Here is a 20,243-nt window from a genome sequence, read left to right as displayed (position 1 = left end):
TGCATGTTTATACAGATAGCAGTGTAGATATTTCCATGTTTATACAGATAGCGGTGTAGATGTTTCCATGTTTATATAGATAGCGGTGTAGATATTTCCATGTTTATACAGATAGCGGTGGACATGATTCTATGTTTATACAGATATAGGTGGAGATATTTCCATGTTTATACAGTTTGCGGTGTAGATATTTCCATGTTTATAGAGATAGCGGTGTAGTTATTTCCATATTTAAACAGATGGCGGTGTAGGTATTTCCATGTTTATACAGATAGACGTGTAGGTATTTCCATGTTTATACAGATAGCGGTGTAGATGTTACCATGTTTACAGAGATATCGGTGTAGATATTTCCATCTTTGCAGAGATTGCGGTGTAGATATTTCCATTTTTACACAGAGAGCGGTGTAGATATTTCAGTCGTTGCACAGATTGTGCTGTAGATATTTCCATATTTACACAGAGAGTGGTGTAGATATTTCCATGTTTACACAGACAGCGGTTTAGATATTTCCATGTTTACACAGATAGCGTTGTAATATATGCATGTTTATACAGGTAGCGGTGAAAGTGTTTCCATGTTTATACAGATAGCGGTGGAGATATTTCCATGTTTATACAGATATCGATGGAGATATTTCCATGTTTATACAGATTGAGGTGTAGATATTTCCAAGTTTATACAGAAAGCGGTGTAGATATTTAAATGTTTTTACAGATAGCGGTGTAGTTATTTCCATGTTTATACAGATAGCGGTGTAGTTATTTCCAAGTTTGTAGAGATAGCGGTCTAGACCTTTCCATGTTTATAGAGATAGTGGTGTAGATATTTCTATGTTTATAGAGAGAGCGGCGCAGATATTTCCATGTATATACAGATGGCGGTGTAGATAGTTTCATGTTTATGGAGATGGCCGTGTAGATATTTCCATGTTTATAGAGATTGCGGTGTAGGTATTTTCATGTTTATAGAGATAGCAGTGTAGGTATTTCCATGTTAATAGAGATAGCGACGTAGGTACTTCCATGTTTATACAGATGGCTGTGTAGATAATTCCATGTGTACGGAGATCGCAGTGTAGATATTTCCATGATTATGGAGATGGTGGTGAAGATATTTCTATGCTTATACAGATGACTGTGTAGCTATTTCCAAGTTTATACAGATGGCAGTGTAGATATTTCCAAGTTTATAGAGATAGCGGTGTAGATATTTCCTTGTTTATACAGATAGCAGTGTAGGTATTTCCATGTATACAGACACAGCGGTGTAGATATTTCCATATTTATACAGATAGCGGTGTGGATATTTCCATGTTTATACAGATGGCGTTGTAGATATTTCCATATTCATAGAGATGGCAGTGTAGATATTTCCAAGTTTATACAGATAGCGGTGTAGATATTTCCATGTATATACTGATATTGGTGTATATATTTCCATGTTTACTCAGATAGCGGTGTACATATTTCCATCCTTGCACAGATTGTGGTGTAGATATTTCCATCTTTACACAGATAGCGGTGTAGATATTTCCATGTTTACACAGATAGCTCTGTAGGTATTTCCATGTTTACACAGATAGTGATGTAGATGTTTCCATGTTTATAGAGATAGAGGTTTAGATATTTCCATGTTTCTACAGATAGCGGTGTAGACATTTCCATGTTTACAGGGATAGCAGTTTACATATTTCCATGTTTATACAGATAGCGGTGTAGATATTTCCATGTTTACAAAGATAGCGTTATATATATTTGCATGTTTGTACAGATAGCAGTGTAGATATTTCCATGTTTATACTGATAGCGGTTTAAATGTTTCCATGTTTATACAGATAGCGGTGTAGATATTTCCATGTTTATACAGATAGCGGTGTACATGATTCTATGTTTATACACATATAGGTGGAGATATTTCCATGTTTATACAGATAGCGGTGTAGATATTTTCATGTTTACAGAGATAGCAGTGTAGTTATTTCCATATTTATACAGATAGCGATGTAGATATTTCCATGTTTATTCATATGTCGGTGTAGATATATCCATGTTTATAGAGATGGCGGTGTAGGTATTTCCATGTTTACACAGATAGAGGTGTAGATATTTCCATGTTTATATAGATAGCGGTGTAGATATTACCTTGTTTACAGAGATATCGGTGTAGATATTTCCATATTTGCAGAGATTGCGGTGAAGATATTTCCATTTTCACACAGAGAGCGGTGTAGATATTTCAGTCGTTGCACAGATTGTGCTGTAGATATTTCCATATTTACACAGATAGTGGTGTAGATATTTCCATGTTTACACAGACAGCGGTGTAAATATTTCCATGTTTACACAGATAGCGTTGTATATATTTGCATTTTTATACAGATAGCGGTGTAAGTGTTTCCATGTTTATACAGATAGCGGTGGAGGTATTTCCATGTTTGTACAGTTAGCGATGGAGATATTTCCATGTTTATACAGATTGAGGTGTAGATATTTCCAAGTCTATACAGATGGCGGTGTAGATATTTAAATGTTTTTACAGATAGCGGTGTAGTTATTTCTATGTTTATACAGATAGCGGTGTAGGTATTTCCATGTTTATAGAGATAGCGGTGTAGACATTTCCATGTTTATAGAGATAGTGGTGTAGATAATTCTATGTTTATACAGAGAGCGGTGTAGATATTTCCATGTTTATAGAGATAGCGGTGTAGGTTTTTCCATGTTTATGGAGATAGCGGAGTAGGTACTTCCATGTTTATGCAGATGGCTGTGTAGATATTTCCATGTGTATGCAGATGGCAGTGTAGGTATTTCCATGTTTATAGAGATGGTGGTGTAGATATTTCTATGCTTATACAGATGACTGTGTAGCTATTTCCCTGTTTATACAGATGGTGGTGTAGATATTTCCAAGTTTATAGAGATAGCTGTGAAGAAATTTCCATGTTTATACAGATAGCGGTGTAGCTATTTCCATGTATATACTGATAGCGGTGTAGATATTTCCATGTTTATACAGATGGCGATGGAGGTATTTCCATGTTTATACAGATGGCTGAGTAGGTATTTCTATATGTATACAGATGGCAGTGTTGATATTTCCATGTTTTACAGATGGCGGTGTAGATATTTCCATGTTTATACAGATACCGTTGTAGATATTTCCATGTTTATAGAGATGGCTGTGTAGATATGTCCATGTTTATAGAGACGGCAGCGTAGGTATTTCCATGTTTATACAGATAGTGGTGTAGATATGTCCAAGTTTATGCAGATGACTGTGTAGTTATTTCCATGTTGATACAGATGGTGGAGTAGATATTTCCATGTTTATAGAGATAGCCATGTAGATATTTCCATGTTTATACAGCTAGCGGTGTTGACATTTCCATGTTTATAGAAATAGCCGTGTAGTTATTTCCATATTTGTACAGATAGCGGTGTAGCTATTTCCATGTTTATACAGATAGCGGTGTACATATTTCCATGTTTATACAGATTGCGGTGTAGGTATTTCCATGTTTATAGAGAGAGCGGTGTAGATATATCCATGTTTATACAGATGGCAGTGTAGATCTTTCCATGTGTATACAGATGGCAGTGTAGTTATTTCCATGTTTATACAGATCGCGGTGTAGATATTTCCATGTTTATACAGATAGCGGTGTAGATATTTCCATGTTTATACAGATAACGGTGTAGATATTTCCATGTTTACAGAGATAGCGTAGTAGATATTTTGATATTTGTACAGATTGCGGTGAACATATTTTCATCTTTACACAGATAGTGGTGTACATATTTCCATGTTTACACAGATAGCTGTGTAAATATTTCCATGTTTACACAGATATTGTTGTTGATATTCCCATGTTTATACAGATAGCGTTGTAGATATTTCCATGTTTATAAAGATAGCCGTGTAGATATTTCCATGTTTATACAGATAGTGGTGTAGATATTTCCATGTTTATGCAATCGACTGTGTAGATATTTCCATGTTTATACAGATGGCGTTGTAGATATTTCCATGTTTCTAAAGATAGCCAAGTAGATATTTCCACGTTTATAAAGCTAGCAGTGTAGATATTTCCATGTTTATAGAGATAGCGATGTAGATACTTCCATGTTTATACAGATCACTGTGTGGATATTTCCATGTGTATACAGATGGCGGAGTAGATATTTCCAAGTTTATGGAATGGCGGTGTAGATTTTTCCATGTTTATAGAGATAGCGGTTTAGATATTTCCATGTTAAATGATAGCGGTGTAGGTATTTCCATGTTTATAGTGATAGCTCTATAGATCTTTCCATGTTTATACAGATAGCGGTGAAGATATTTCCATGTATATGCGGATAGCGGTGTTCATATTTCCATGTTTATAAAGATAGCAGTGTAGATATTTCCATGTTTACTGAGATAGCGGTGTAGATATTTTCATCTTTGCACATATTGAGGTCTAGTTATTTCCATCTTTACAGAGATAGCGATGTACATATTTCCAAGTTTACACAGATATCTGTGTAGATATTTCCATGTTTACACAGATATTGTTGTATATATTTCCATGTTTATACAGGCAGCGGTGTAGATATTTCCAAGATTATAAAGATAGCAGTGTAGATATTTCCATGTTTATACTGAGAGTGGTGTAGATATTTCCATGTTTATACAGATTGCGGTGAAGGTATTTCCATGTTTATGGAGATAGCGGTGTAGATATTTCCATGTTTATACAGATGACTGTGTAGAAATTTTCATGTTTTTACAGATGGCGGTGTGGATATTTCCATGTTTATACAGATAGCGGTGTGGCTATTTCCACGTTTATACAGATAGCAGTGTAGATATTTCGATGTTTATAGAGATGGCTCTGTAGATATTTCCATGTTTCTACAGATGGCAGTGGAGATATTTCAATGTTTATAGAAATAGAGGTGTAGATATTTCCATGTTTATACAGAAAGCGGTGTGGCTATTTCCATGTTTGTACGGATAGCAATGTAGATATTTTGATGTTTATAGAGATGGCTCTGTAGATATTTCCATGTTTATACAGATGGCAGTGAAGATATTTCCATGTTTTTACAGATAGTGGTGTAGATATTTCCATGTTTATGCAGATAGCGGTGTAGATATTTCCAGGTTTATACAGATGGCAGTGAAGATATTTCCAGGTTTCTGCAGATGGCGGTGTAGATATTTCCGTGTTTCTGCAGATGGCGGTGTAGATATTTCCAAGTTTATACAATGGCAGTGTAGATATTTCCAAGTTTATACAGATGGCGGTGTAGATATTTCCATGTTTATACAGATAGAGGTGTAGATATTTCCATGATTATACAGATAGCGGTGTAGATAGTACCATGTTTACAAAGATAGCGGTGTAGATATTTCCATCTTTGCACAGATTGCATTGTAGTTATTCCCATCTTTACACAGATAGCGGTATAGATATTTCCATCTTTGCACAGACTGTGCTGTAGATATTTCCATCTTAACACAGATAGTGGTGTAGATATTTAAATGTTTACACAGACAGCGGTGTAGACATTTCCATGTTTACACAGATAGCGGTGGAGATATTTCCATGTTTATAGAGATAGTGGTGTACATATTTCCATGTTTATACAGATGACGGTGTACCTATTTCCATGTTTATACAGATAGCGGTGTAGCTATTTCCAAGTTCATACAGATAGCGGTGTAGATATTTAAATGTTTTTACAGATAGCGCTGTAGATATTTCCATGTTTATACAGATAGGAGTGCAGATATATCCAGGTATATACAGATAGTGGTGGAGATATTTCCTTGTTTATACAATCGTGGTGTAGATATTTCCATGTTTATACAGATAGCGGTGTAAATATTTCCATAATTATACAGGTAGAAGTGTAGATATTTCCACGTTTTTACAGATCGCGGTGTAGATATTTCCATCTTTCCACAGATGGTAGTGTAGATATTTCCATCTTTATACAGATGGCAGTGTAGATATTTCCATGTTTCTGGAGATGGCGGTGTAGATATTTCCATGTTTATAGAGATAACGGTGTAGATATTTTCATGTTTATAAATTTAGCGGTGTAGATATTTCCATGTTTATACAGATGGCGGTGTAGTTATTTCCTTGTTTAAACAGATAGCGGTGTAGATATTTCCATGTTTATACAGATAGCGGTGTAGATATTTCCATGTTTACAGAGATAGCGGTGTAGGTATTTCCATCTTTCCACAGATTGCGTTGTAGATATTTCTATATTTACACAGATAGCTATGTAGATATTTCCAAGTTTACACAGCTAGCTGTGTAGGTATTTCCATGTTTACACAGATAGCGTTGTAGATATTTCCATGTTTATACAGATAGCGGTGTAGATATTTCCATGTTTATACAGATAGCGGTATAGATATTTCCATGTTTATACTGATAGCGGTGGAGATATTTCCACGTTTATACAGATAGCGATGTAGATATTTCCATTTTTACAGAGATGGCGGTGTAGATATTTCCATGTTTATAGAGATTGCGGTGTAGACATTTCCGTATATAAAGAGATAGCGGTGTAGATATTTCCATGTTTATAGGGATAGCAGAGCAAATATTTCCATGTTTATACAGACGGCTTTGTAGGTATTTCCATTTGTACACAGATGGCCGTGTAGATATTTCCATGTTTGTAGAGATGGTGTTGAAGATATTTCCATGTTTTTACAGATGACTCTGTAGATATTTGCATGTTTATACAGAAGGCGGTGTAGATATTTCCATGTTTATAGAGATAGCGGTGTAGGTATTTCCATCTTTATACAGATAGCGGTGTAGATATTTCCATGTTTATACACATAGCGGTGTAGATATTTCCAAGTTTATACAGATAGTGGTGGACATATTTCCCTGTTTAGACAGATTGTGGTGTAGATATTTCCATGTTTATACAGATCGCAGTCTAGATATTTCCATATGTATACAGGTAGCGGTGTAGATATTTCCGTGTTGATACAGATCGCGGTGTAGATATTTCCATCTTTCCACAGATGGCAGTGTAGATATTTCCATGTTTATACAGATGGCGGTGTGGATATTTCCCTGTTTATACAGATAGCTGGGTAGACATTTCCATGTTCATGAAGATGGCTGTGTAGATATTTCCATGTTTATAGAGATGGCGGGGTACATATTTCTATGTTTATAGGGATAGCGGTGTAGATATTTCCATATGTATAGAGATGGCGTTGTGGGTATTTCCATGTTTATAGAGATAGTGGTGAAGATATTTCCATCTTTATACAGATATCGGTGTAGATATTTCCATGTTTAGACAGATAGCGGTGTACATATTTCCAGGTTTATACAGATGGCAGTGTAGATATTTCCAGGTTTCTGCAGATGGCGGTGTAGATATTTCCGTGTTTCTGCAGATGGCGGTGTAGATATTTCCAAGTTTATACAATGGCAGTGTAGATATTTCCAAGTTTATACAGATGGCGGTGTAGATATTTCCATGTTTATACAGATAGAGGTGTAGATATTTCCATGATTATACTGATAGCGTTGTAGATATTACCATGTTTACAAAGATAGCGGTGTAGATATTTCCATCTTTGCACAGATTGCGTTGTAGTTATTTCCATCTTTACACAGATAGCGGTATAGATATTTCCATCTTTGCACAGACTGTGCTGTAGATATTTCCATCTTAACACGGATAGTGGTGTAGATATTTCCATGTTTACACAGACATCGGTGTAGATATTTCCATGTTTACACAGATAGCGGTGGAGATATTTCCTTGTTTATAGAGATAGTGGTGTACATATTTCCATGTTTATACAGATGGCGGTGTACATATTTCCATGTTTATACAGATAGCGGTGTAGATATTTCCAAGTTCCTACAGATAGCGGTGTAGATATTTAAATGTTTTTACACATAGCGCTGTAGATATGTCCATGTTTATACAGATAGGGGTGTAGGTATTTCCATGTTATACAGATAGCGGTTAGACATTTCCATCTTTATACAGATAGCGGTGTAGATATTTCCATATTTATACAGATAGCGGTGTATATATTTCCATGTTTATACAGACCACGGTGGAGATATTTCCATGTTTATACAGATAGCTGTGGAGATATTTCCATTTTTACACAGATCGCGGTGTAGATATTTTCATGTTTATACAGATAGCGTTGTCCATATATCCAAGTTTGTACAGATAGCCGTGTGGATATTTCCATGTTTATGCAGATAGCGGTGTAGATATTTCCATGTTTATACCAATAGGGGTGTACATATTTCCACGTTTACAGAGATTGCGGTGTAGGTATTTCCATGTTTATACTGATGGCGGTGAAGATCTTTCCATGTGTGTACAGATGGTACTGTAGATTTCCCATGTTTATACTGATGGAGGTGTAGATATTTCCTTGTTTATAGAGATAGCGGTGGAGATATCTCCATGTTTATACAGATAGCGATGAAGATATTTCCATGTTTATACAGATAACAGTGTAGGTATTTCCATGTTTAAGCAGTTAGCGGTGAAGATATTTCCATGTTTATAGAGATATCGGTGTAGATATTTCCATGTTTATACAGATACCGGTGGAGATATTTCCATGTTTATACAGATAGCGGTGGAGATATTGCCTTATTTATACAGATGGCGGTGTAGATATTTGCATGTTTATACAGATAGCGATGTAGATATTTCCATGTTTACACAGATAGCAGTGGATTTATTTCCATGTTTATACATATTGCAATGTAGGTATTTCCAGGTTAATAGAGATAGCACTGTAGATATTTCCATGTTTATACAGATGGCTGTGTTGATATTTCCATGTGTATACAGATGGCAGTGTAGATATTTCCATGTTTATACAGATGGAGGTGTAGATATTTCCATGTTTATACAGATGACTGTGAAGATAATTTCATATTTTTACACATGGCAGTGTAGTTATTTCATTGTTTATACAGATAGCTGTGTGGCTATTTCCATGTTTATACAGATAGCAGTGGAGATATTTCCATGTTTATAGAGAAGGCTGTGTAGATATTTCCATGTTTATACAGATGGCTGTGTAGATATTTCCATGTTTATAGAGATAGTGGTGTGGATATTTGCATGTTTATACAGATATTAGTGCAGATATTTCCATGTTTATAGAGACAGCATTGTATATATTTCCATATTTATACAGATAGCGGTGTAGATATTTCCATGTTTATTCAGATGGCGGTGTATATATTTCCATGTTAATACAGGTGGCGGTGTAGATATTTCCCTTTTTATACAGATAGCGGTGTGGATATTTCCGTGTATATACAGATAGCGGTGTTGATATTTCCATGTTTACACAGATAGCGGTGTAGATATTTCCATCTTTGCACAGATTGCGGTGTAGATATTTCCATTTTTACACAGATAGCTGTGTAGATATTTCCATCTTTACACGGAGAGCTGTGTAGATATTTCCATGTTTACACAGATAGCAGTCTAGATATTTCCATGTTTATAGAGATGGCGGTGTACATAGTTCCATGTTTATAGAGATGGTGGAGTAGATATTTCCATGTTTTTACAGATAACAGTGTAGCTATTTCCATGTTTATACAGATGGCAGTGTAGATATTTCCATGTTATACAGACAGCAGTGTAGACATTTCCATATTTATACAGATAGCGGTGTAGGTATTTCCATGTTTATACAGATAGCGGTGTAGATATTTCCATATTTATACAGATAGCAGTGTGTAAATTTCCATGTTTATACAGATAGCGGTGGAGATATTTCCATGTTTATACACATAGCTGTGGACATATTTCCATGTTTATACAGATCGCGGTGTAGATATTTTCATGTTCATAGAGATAGCGTTGTCCATATTTCCAAGTTTATACAGATAGCCGTGTGGATATTTCCATGTTTATGCAGATAGCGCTGTAGATATTTGCATGTTTTTACCCATAGCGGTGTACATATTTCCACGTTTACAGAGATTTCAGGGCAGATATTTCCATGTTTTTACTGATGTCTGTGAAGATATTTCCATGTGTATACAGATGGCAGTGTAGATTTCCCATGTTTATACTGATGGAGGTGTAGATATTTCCTTGTTTATAGAGATAGCGGTGGAGATATTTCCATGTTTATACAGATAGCGATGTAGATATTTCCATGTTTATACAGATAGCAGTGTAGGTATTTCCATGTTTAAACAGATAGCGGTGAAGGTATTTCCATGTTTATAGAGATAGCGATGTAGATATTTCCATGTTTATACAGATAGCGGTGGAGATATTTCCATGTTTATACAGATAGCGGTGGAGATATTGCCTTATTTATACAGACGGCGTTGTAGATATTTCCAAGTTTATACAGATAGCAGTGTAGATATTTCCATGTTTATACAGATAGCAGTGCAGTTATTTCCATGTTTATACATAATGAAGTGTAGGTATATCCAGGTTTATAGAGATTGCGGTGTAGATATTTCCATGTTTATACAGATGGCTGCGTAGTTGTTTGCATGTTTATACAGATGGAGGTGCAGATATTCCCAAGTTTATACAGATGACTGTGAAGTTATTTTCATATTTTTACACATGGCGGTGTAGATATTTCATTGTTTATACAGATAGCTCTGTGGCTATTTCCATGTTTATACAGATAGCAGTGGAGATATTTCCATGTTTATAGAGATGTCTGTGTAGATATTTGCATGTATATACTGATGGCAGTGTAGATATTTAAATGTTTATACAGATAGTGGTGTAGATATTTCCATGTTTATACAGATGGCCGTGTATATATTTCCATGTTTATAGAGATAGCCATGTAGATGTTTCCATGTTTATACAGATAGCGGTGTAGACATTTCCATGTTTATAGGGAGAACGGTGTAGATATTTCCATATTTATACAGAGAGCGCTGTAGATATTTCCATGTTTATGCAGATAGCTGTGTAGATATTTCCATGTTTATGCAGATAGCGGTGTAGGTATTTGCATGTTTATACCAATAGCGGTGAACATATTTCTAAGTTTACAGAGATTGCAGTGTAGATATTTCCATTTATATACTGATGGCTGTGTAGATATTTCCATGTATATACAGATGGCAGTGTAGATTTCCCATGTTTATACTGATGGTGGTGTAGATATTTCCTTGTTTATAGAGATAGCGGTGGAGATATTTCCATGTTTATACAGATAGTGATGTAGATATTTCCATGTTTATACAGATAGCGGTGAAGATATTTCCATGTTTATAGAGATGGCGGTGTAGATATTTCCATGTTTCTACAGATAGCGGTGCAGATATTATCATGTTTATAGAGACAGCGTTGTATATATTTCCATATTTATACTGTTAGCGGTGTAGATATTTCCATGTTTATTCAGATGTCGGTGTAGGTATTTCCATGTTTATACAGATGGCAGTGTGGATATTTCCCTGTTTATACAGATAGCGGTTTGGATATTTCCGTGTTTATAAAGATAGCGGTGTTGATATTTCCATGTTTACACAGATAGCAGTGTAGATATTTCCATCTTTGCACAGATTGCAGTGTAGATATTTCCATTTTTACACAGATAGCGGTGTAGATAGTTCCATGTTTTCACAGAGAGCTGTGTAGGTATTTCCATGTTTACACAGATAGCGTTGTAGATATTTCCATATTTATACAGATAGCGGTGTAGATATTTCCATATTTATACAGATAGCGGTGTAGATATTTCCATATTTATACAGATAGCGGTGTATATATTTCCATGTTTATACAGATAGCGGTGGAGATATTTCCATGTTTATACAGATAGCTGTGGAGATATTTTCATGTTCATACAGATCGCATTTTAGATATTTTCATGTTTATACAGATAGCAGTGTCCATATTTCCAAGCTTGAACAGATAGCCTTGTAGATATTTCCATGTTTATGAAGATAGCGGTGTAGATATTTGCATGTTTATACCCAGAGCGGTGTACATATTTCCACGTTTACAGAGATAGCGGTGTAGATATTTCCATGTTTATACAGATGGCTGTGTAGATATTTCCATGTGTATACAGATGGTAATGTTAATATTTCCATATTTATACAGATGGAGGTGTAGATATTTCCATGTTTATACAGATGTCTCTGAAGACATTTTCATATTTTTACACATGGCGGTGTAGATATTCCATTGTTTATACAGATAGCTGTGTGGATATTTCCATGTTTATACAGATAGCAGTGGAGATATTTCCATGTTTATAGAGATTGAAGTGTAGATATTTCCATGTTTATATAGATGGCAGTTTAGATATTTCCATGTTTATAGAGATAGTGGTGTAGATATTTCCATGTTTATACAGATGACTGTGTAGGTATTTCCATGTTTATACAGATGGCCGTGTATATATTTCCATGTTTATAGGGATAGGTATGTAGATGTTTCCAAGTTTATACAGATAGCGGTGTAGACATTTCAATGTTTATAGAGAGAGCGGTGTAGATATTTCCGTATTTATAGTGATAGCACTGTAGATATTTCCATGTTTATATAGATAGCGGTGTAGACAATTCCATGTGTAAAAGGATAGCGGTGTAGATATTTCCATATTTATACAGATATCTGTGTAGATATTTCCATGTTTATATTTATAGCGGTGTAGATGTTTCCATGTTCATAAAGATTGTGGTGTAGATATTTCCATGTTTATACAGATAACTGTGTAGATATTTGCAAGTTTATACAGATGGCGTTGTAGATATTTCCATGTTTATAGAGATAACAGTGTAGATATTTCCATGTTTATAAAGATAGCGGTGTAGAAATTTCCATGTTTAAAGAGATAGCGGTGTAGATATTTCCATCTTTTCACAGATTTCGCTGTAGACATTTCGATCTTTACACAGATAGCTGTGTAGATATTTGCAAGTTTGCACAGATATCTGTGTAGATATTTCCATGTTTACACAGATACCGTTGTACATATTTCTGGGTTTAAAGAGATGGCGTTGTAGATATTTCCATGTTTATACAGATAGCGGTGTAGATATTTCCATGTTTAAACAGATAACGTTGTAGATATTTCCATGTTTATACTTATAGCGGTGGAGATATTACCATGTTTATACAGATAGCGATGTAGATATTTCCATGTTTATGGAGATGGCGGTGTAGATATTTCCATGTTTATAGAGATTGCAATGTAGATATTTCTATCTTTATAGAGATAGTGGTGTAGATATTTCCATGTGTATAGAGATGGCGGTGTAGGTATTTCCATGTGTATAGATATAGCGGTGTAGGTATTTCCCTGTTTATACACATAGTGGTGAGGATATTTCCGTATTTACACAGATACCGTTGTAGGTATTTCCAGGTTTATATAGATAGTGGTGAGGATATTTCCATATTTATACAGATAGCATTGTAGATATTTCCATGTTTATACAAATAGCCGTCTTGGTATTTCCATGTTTATACAGATAGCGGTGTAGATATTTCCATATTTATACAGATAGCGGTGTAGGTATTTCCATGTTTACAGAGATAGCGGTGTATATATTTCCATCTTTGCAGAGATTGCTGTGTAGATATTTCCATGTTTACACAGATAGCTGTGTAGATATTTCCATGTTTACACAGATAGCGTTTTAGATATTTCCATCTTTATACAGATAGCGGTGTATATATTTCAATGTTTATACAGATAACGGTGTTGGTATTTCGATGTTTATACAGATAGCGGTGTAGATATTTCCATGTTTATACAGAAGGCGGTGTAGACATTTCCAAGTTTATAAAGATAGCGCTGTAGATATTTCCAGGTTTACACAGATAGCGGTGTACATATTTCCATGTTTATACAGATTGCTGTGTAGATATTTCCATGTGTATACAGATGGCAGTGTAGATATTTCCATGTTTATGGAGATGGAGGTGTAGATATTTCCAAGTTTATACAGATGACTGTGTGGATATCTACATGTTTTTACAGATCGCGGTGTAGATATTTCCATGTTTATACAGATAGCGGTGTCGCTATTTCTATGTTTACACAGATAGCAGTGTAGCTATTTCCCCTGTTTTTAGAGATAGCTTTGTAGATATTTCCATGTTTATACAGATGGCGGTGTAGATATTTCCATGTTTATAGAGATAGCCATGTAGATATTTCCAATTTTATTAAGATAGCGGAGTAGGCATTTCCATGTTTATAGAGATAGCGTTGTAGGTATTTCAATATTTATAGAGATAGCAGAGTAGATATTTCCAAGTTTATACAGATAGCGGTGTAGATATTTCCATGTATATACAGATAGCGGTGTAGATGTTTCCATGTTTATACAGATCGTGGAGTAGATAGTTCCATGTTTATAGAGATAGTGGTGTAGATATTTCCATGTTTATCCACATAACGGGGTAGATATTTCCATGCTTACTGAGATAGTGGTGTAGATATTTTGATATTTGCACAGAGTGCGTTGTACATGTTTTCATCTTTCACAGATAGCGATGTACATATTTCCACGTTTCCACAGATAGCTGTGTAGATATTTCCATGTTTACACAGATATTGTTGTAGATATTTCCATGTTTATACAGATAGCCGTGTAGATATTTCCATGTTTATGAAGATAGTGGTGTAGATATTTCCATGCTTTTACAGATAGCATTGTAGTTATTTCCATGTATTTAGAGATGGCAGTGAAGATATTTCCATGTTTATGCAGATAGCGGTGTAGATATTTCCATGTTTATAGAGATGGCGGTGTAGACATTTCGATGTTTATAGAGATTGCGGTGTAGATATTTCCATGTTTATAGAGATAGCGGTGTAGGTATTTCCATGTTTATAGAGATAGCGGTGTAGATATGTCCATATTTATACAGATAACTCTGTAGATATTTCCAAGTCTACACAGATAGCTGTGTAGATATTTCCATGTTTACACAGATAGTGTTGTAGATATTTCCATGTTTATACAGATTGCGGTGTAGATATTTCCACATTTATACAGATAGCAGTTAAGATATTTCCACGTTTATACAGATAAGGTTGTAGATATTTCCACGTTTATAGAGATAGCAGTGCAGATATTTCCACGTTTATACAGAGAGCGGTGTAGATATTTCCACGTTTTAAAAATAATTGTGAAGACATTTCCATGTTTATACTCATGGCCGTGTGGATATTTCCATGTTTATGCAGATGGCGGTGTAGATATTTCCATGTTTATGCAGATGGCGGTGTAGATATTTCCAAGTTTATAGAATGGCGGTGTAGATATTTCCACGTTTATAGAGATAGCGGGGTAGATATTTCCATGTTTATAGAGATAACGGTGTAGGTATTTCCATGTTTATAGTGATAGCGGTGTAGTTATTTATTTGTTTATACAGATAGCATTGTAGATATTTCCATGTTTATGCAGATAGCGGTGTTGATAATTCCATGTTTATAGAGATAGCGGTGTAGATATTTCCATGTTTATACAGAAAGCGGTGTAGGTATTTCCATGTTGATACAGATAGCGGTGTAGATATTTACATGTTTATAGAGATGGCTGTGTAGATATTTCCATGTTTATACAGATGGCAGTTTAGATATTTCCATGTTTATAGAGATAGTGGTGTAGATATTTCCATGTTTATACAGATGACTGTGTAGGTATTTCCATGTTTATACAGATGTCAGTGTAGATATTTTCAGGTTTATAGAGATAGCGATATAGATATTTCCATGTTTATACAGATAGCGGTGTAGACATTTCCATGTTTACAGAGATAGCGGTGTAGATATTTCCATATTTATACAGATAGCGGTGTAGGTATTTCCATGTTTATACAGATAGCAGTGTAGATATTTCCACGTTTATAGAGATGGCGGTGACGTTATTTCCATGTTTATAGTGATAGTGGTGTAGACATTTCCATGTTTATACTGATAGCGGTGCAGATATTTCCGTGTTTATACAGATAGCGGTGTTGGTATTTCCATGTTTATAGAGATAGCGGTGCAGATATTTCCATGGTTATACAGATGTCGGGGTAGATATTTAAATGTTTATACAGATGGCGGTGTAGATATTTCCTTCCTTATACTGATTGCGGTGTTGATAGTTGCATGTTTATACAGATAGCGGTGTAGATATTTCCATGTTTACAGAGATAACGGTGTAGATATTTCCATCTTTGCACAGATTGTGGTGTACATATTTCCATCTTTACACAGATAATTGTGTAGATATTTCCAAGTCTACACAGATAGCTGTGTAGATATTTCCATGTTTACACATATAGTGTTGTAGATATTTTCATCTCTATACAGATTGAGGTGTAGATATTTCCACGTTTATACAGATAGTGGTGTAGATATTTCCATGTTTATACAGATAGCGGTGTAGATATTTCCACGTTTTACAGATAGTTGTGTAGATATTTCCATGTTTATACAGATGGCGGTGTAGATATTTCCATGTTTATGCAGACGACGGTGCAGGTATTTCAATGTTTATGCAGATGGTGGTGTTGATATTTCCAGGTTTATAGAATGGCGGCGTAGATATTTCCACGTTTATAGAGATAGCGGTGTAGATATTTCCAAGTTTATAGAGATAGCAGTATAGGTATTTCCATGTTTACAGTGATAGCGGTGCAGATATTTATATGTTTATTCAGATAGCGGTGTAGATGTTTCCAAGTTTATGCTGATGGCAGTGTAGATATTTCCTTGTTTATAGAGATACTGATGAAGATATTTCCATGTTTATACAGATGACTGTGTAGGTATTTCCATGTTTATTCAGTTGTCGGTGTAGATATTTACAGGTTTATAGAGATAGCGACGTAGATATTTCCATGTATATACAGAAAGCGGTGTAGACCCTTCCATGTTTACAGAGAGAGCGTTGTAGATATTTCCATATTTACACAGATAGTGGTGTAGATATCTCCATGTTTATACAGATGGCGGTGTAGATAGTTTCATGTTTATGAAGATGGAGGTGTAGATATTTTCATGTTTATAGAGAATGCGGTGCAGATATGTTTATGTTCATAGAGATAACAGTGTATATATTTCCATGTTTATACAGATGGCTGTGTAGATATTTCCAAGTGTATACAGAGGCAGTGTAGTTATTTCCATGTTTATAGAGATGGTGAAGTAGATATTTCCATGTTTATACAGATGACTGTGTAGATATTTCCATGTTTATACAGATGGCGGTGTAGATATTTCCATGTTTATACAGATAGCTGTGTAGATATTTCCATGTTTACAGAGATAGCGGTGTAGATATATCCATCTTTGCAGAGATTACGGTACAGATATTTCCATCTTTACACAGACAGCGGTATAGATATTTCCAAGTTTACACACATAGCTGTGTAGATATTTCCATGTATCCACATATAGCGTTGTAGGTATTTCCATGTTTACACAGATAGCGGAGTATATATTTTCATGTTTATACAGATAGCGGTGTAGATATTTCCATGTTTTTAGAGATAACAGTGTAGATATTTCCATGTTTATACAGATGGCTGCGTAGATATTTCCATTTGCATAGAGATGGCATTGTAGATATTTCCATGTTTTTACTGATAGCGGTGTAGGTATCTCCTTGTTTATAGAGATGTCTTTGTAGATATTTCCATGTTTATACAGATGGCGGTGTAGATATTTCCATGTTTATAGAGATAGTGGTTTAGATATTTCCATGTTTATACAGATGACTGTGTAGGTATTTCCATGTTTATATAGATGTCTGTGTAGATATTTTCAGGTTTATAGAGATAGCGATGTAGATATTTCCATGTTTATACAGATAGCGGTGTAGACATTTCCATGTTTATAGAGATTGCGGTGTAGATATTTCCATATTTATACAGATAGCGGTGTAGACATTTCCATGTTTATACAGATAGCGGTGTAGATATTTCCATGTTTATAGAGATGGCAGTGAAGTTATTTCCATGTTTATAGAGATAGTGATGTAGATATTTCCATGTTTATACAGAGAGCGGAGAAGGTACTTCCATGTTTACAGAGATAGCGGTTTAGATATTTCCATCTTGGCACAGATTGCGGTGTAGACATTTCCATGTTTACAGAGATAGCGGTGTAGTTATTTCCATATTTATACAGATAGCAGTGTAGACCTTTCCATGTATACACAGATAACGCTGTAGATATTTCCATGTTTATAAAGATAGTGGTGTAGATATTTCCATGTTTATACAGACAGCGGTGGAGACATTTCCATCTTTAAACAGATAGCGATGTAGATATTTCCATGTTTATACAGATAGCGGTGTAGATATTTCCATGTTTATAGAGATAACGGTGTAGAAATTTCCATGTTTTTACAGATAGCGGTGTAGATATTTCCAGGTTTATAGAGACGGCGGTGTAGGTATTTCCATGCTTATGCAGATAGCGGTGTAGATAATTCCATGTTTATACAGATAGCAGTGTAGATATTTCCATCTTTATGGACAAGGCGGTGTAGATATTTTCATGTTTATAGAGATTGCGGTGTAGATATTTCCATCTTTACACAGATAGCGGTATAGATATTTCCATCATTGCACAAACTGTGCTGTAGATATTTCCATCTTAACACAGATAGTGGTGTAGATATTTCCATGTTTACACAGACAGTGGTGTATATATTTGCATGTTTATACAGATAGTGGTGGAGATATTTCCATGTTTATACAGGTAGCGATGGAGATATTTCCATGTTTATACAGATTGAGGTGTAGATATTTCCAAGTTTATATAGATAGCGGTGTAGGTATTTAAATGTTTTTACAGATAGCGGTGTAGTTATTTCTATGCTTATACAGACAGCGGTGTAGGTATTTCCATGTTTATAGAGATAGCGATGCAGACATTTCCATGTTTATAGAGATAGTGGTGTAGATAATTCTATGTTTATACAGAGAGCGGTGTAGATATTTCCATGTTTATAGAGATAGCGGTGTAGGTATTTCCATGTTTATGGAGATAGCGGTGTAGGTACTTCCATGTTTATGAAGATGGCTGTGTAGATATTTCCATGTGTATGCAGATGGCATTGTAGATATTTCCATGTTTATAGAGATGGTGGTGTAGATATTTCTATGCTTATACAGATGACTGTGTAGCTATTTCCCTGTTTATACAGATGGCGGTGTAGATATTTCCAAGTTTATAGAGATAGCGGTGAAGAAATTTCCATGTTTATACAGATAGCGGTGTAGCTATTTCCATGTTTACACAGATGGCAGTGTAGATATTTCCATGTTCATAGAGATGGCGTTGTAGATATTTCCAAGTTTATACAGATAGCGGTGTAGATATTTCCATGCATATACTGACAGCGGTGTAGATAATTCCATGCTTACTCAGATAGCGGTGTAGATATTTCCATCTTTGCACAGATTGCGGTGAAGATATTTCCATCTTTACACAGATAGCGGTGTAGATATTTACATGTTTACACAGATAGCTCTGTAGGTATTTCCATGTTTACACAGATAGTGTTGTAGATGTTTCCATGTTTAAAGAGATAGCGGTTTAGATATTTCCATGTATCTACAGATAGCGGTGTAGACATTTCCATGTTTACAGGGATAGTGGTTTACATATTTCCATGTTTATACAGATAGCGGTGTAGATATTTCCATGTTTATACAGATAGCGGTGCAGATATTTCCTTGTTTATACAGATAGCGGAGTAGATATTTCCATGTTAACAAAGGTAGCGCTGTAGAAATTACCAAGTTATATATTATATATATATATAATATATATATTATATTTCCACGTTAAATATAATATAATATATATATTACATTTCCAAGTTATAATGTATATATTTCCGTGTTTATACAGCTCGCAGTGTAGATATTTCCATCTTTATACAGATGGCAGTGTAGATATTTCCATGTTTACACAGATAACAGTGTAGATATGTCCTTGTTTATAGAGATGGCGGTGTAGATAGTTCCATGTTTATGGAGAGGGCGGTGTAGTTGTTTCCGTGTTTATAGAGATGGTGGAGTAGATATTTCCATGTTTTTACAGATGACAGTGAAGCTATTTCCATGTTTATACAGATGGCAGTGTAGATATTTCCATGTTATACAGATAGCGGTGTAGATATTTATATGTTTTTACAGATAGCGCTGTAGATATTTCCATGTTTATACAAATAGCGGTGCAGGTATTT

Source organism: Pan paniscus, chromosome 12, assembly GCF_029289425.2.
Source record: "Pan paniscus chromosome 12, NHGRI_mPanPan1-v2.0_pri, whole genome shotgun sequence".
In the NCBI taxonomy this organism is placed as follows: Eukaryota; Metazoa; Chordata; class Mammalia; order Primates; family Hominidae; genus Pan; species Pan paniscus.
The sequence above is the reverse complement of the archived record's forward strand: the minus strand, read 5'-3'. Positions refer to the sequence as shown.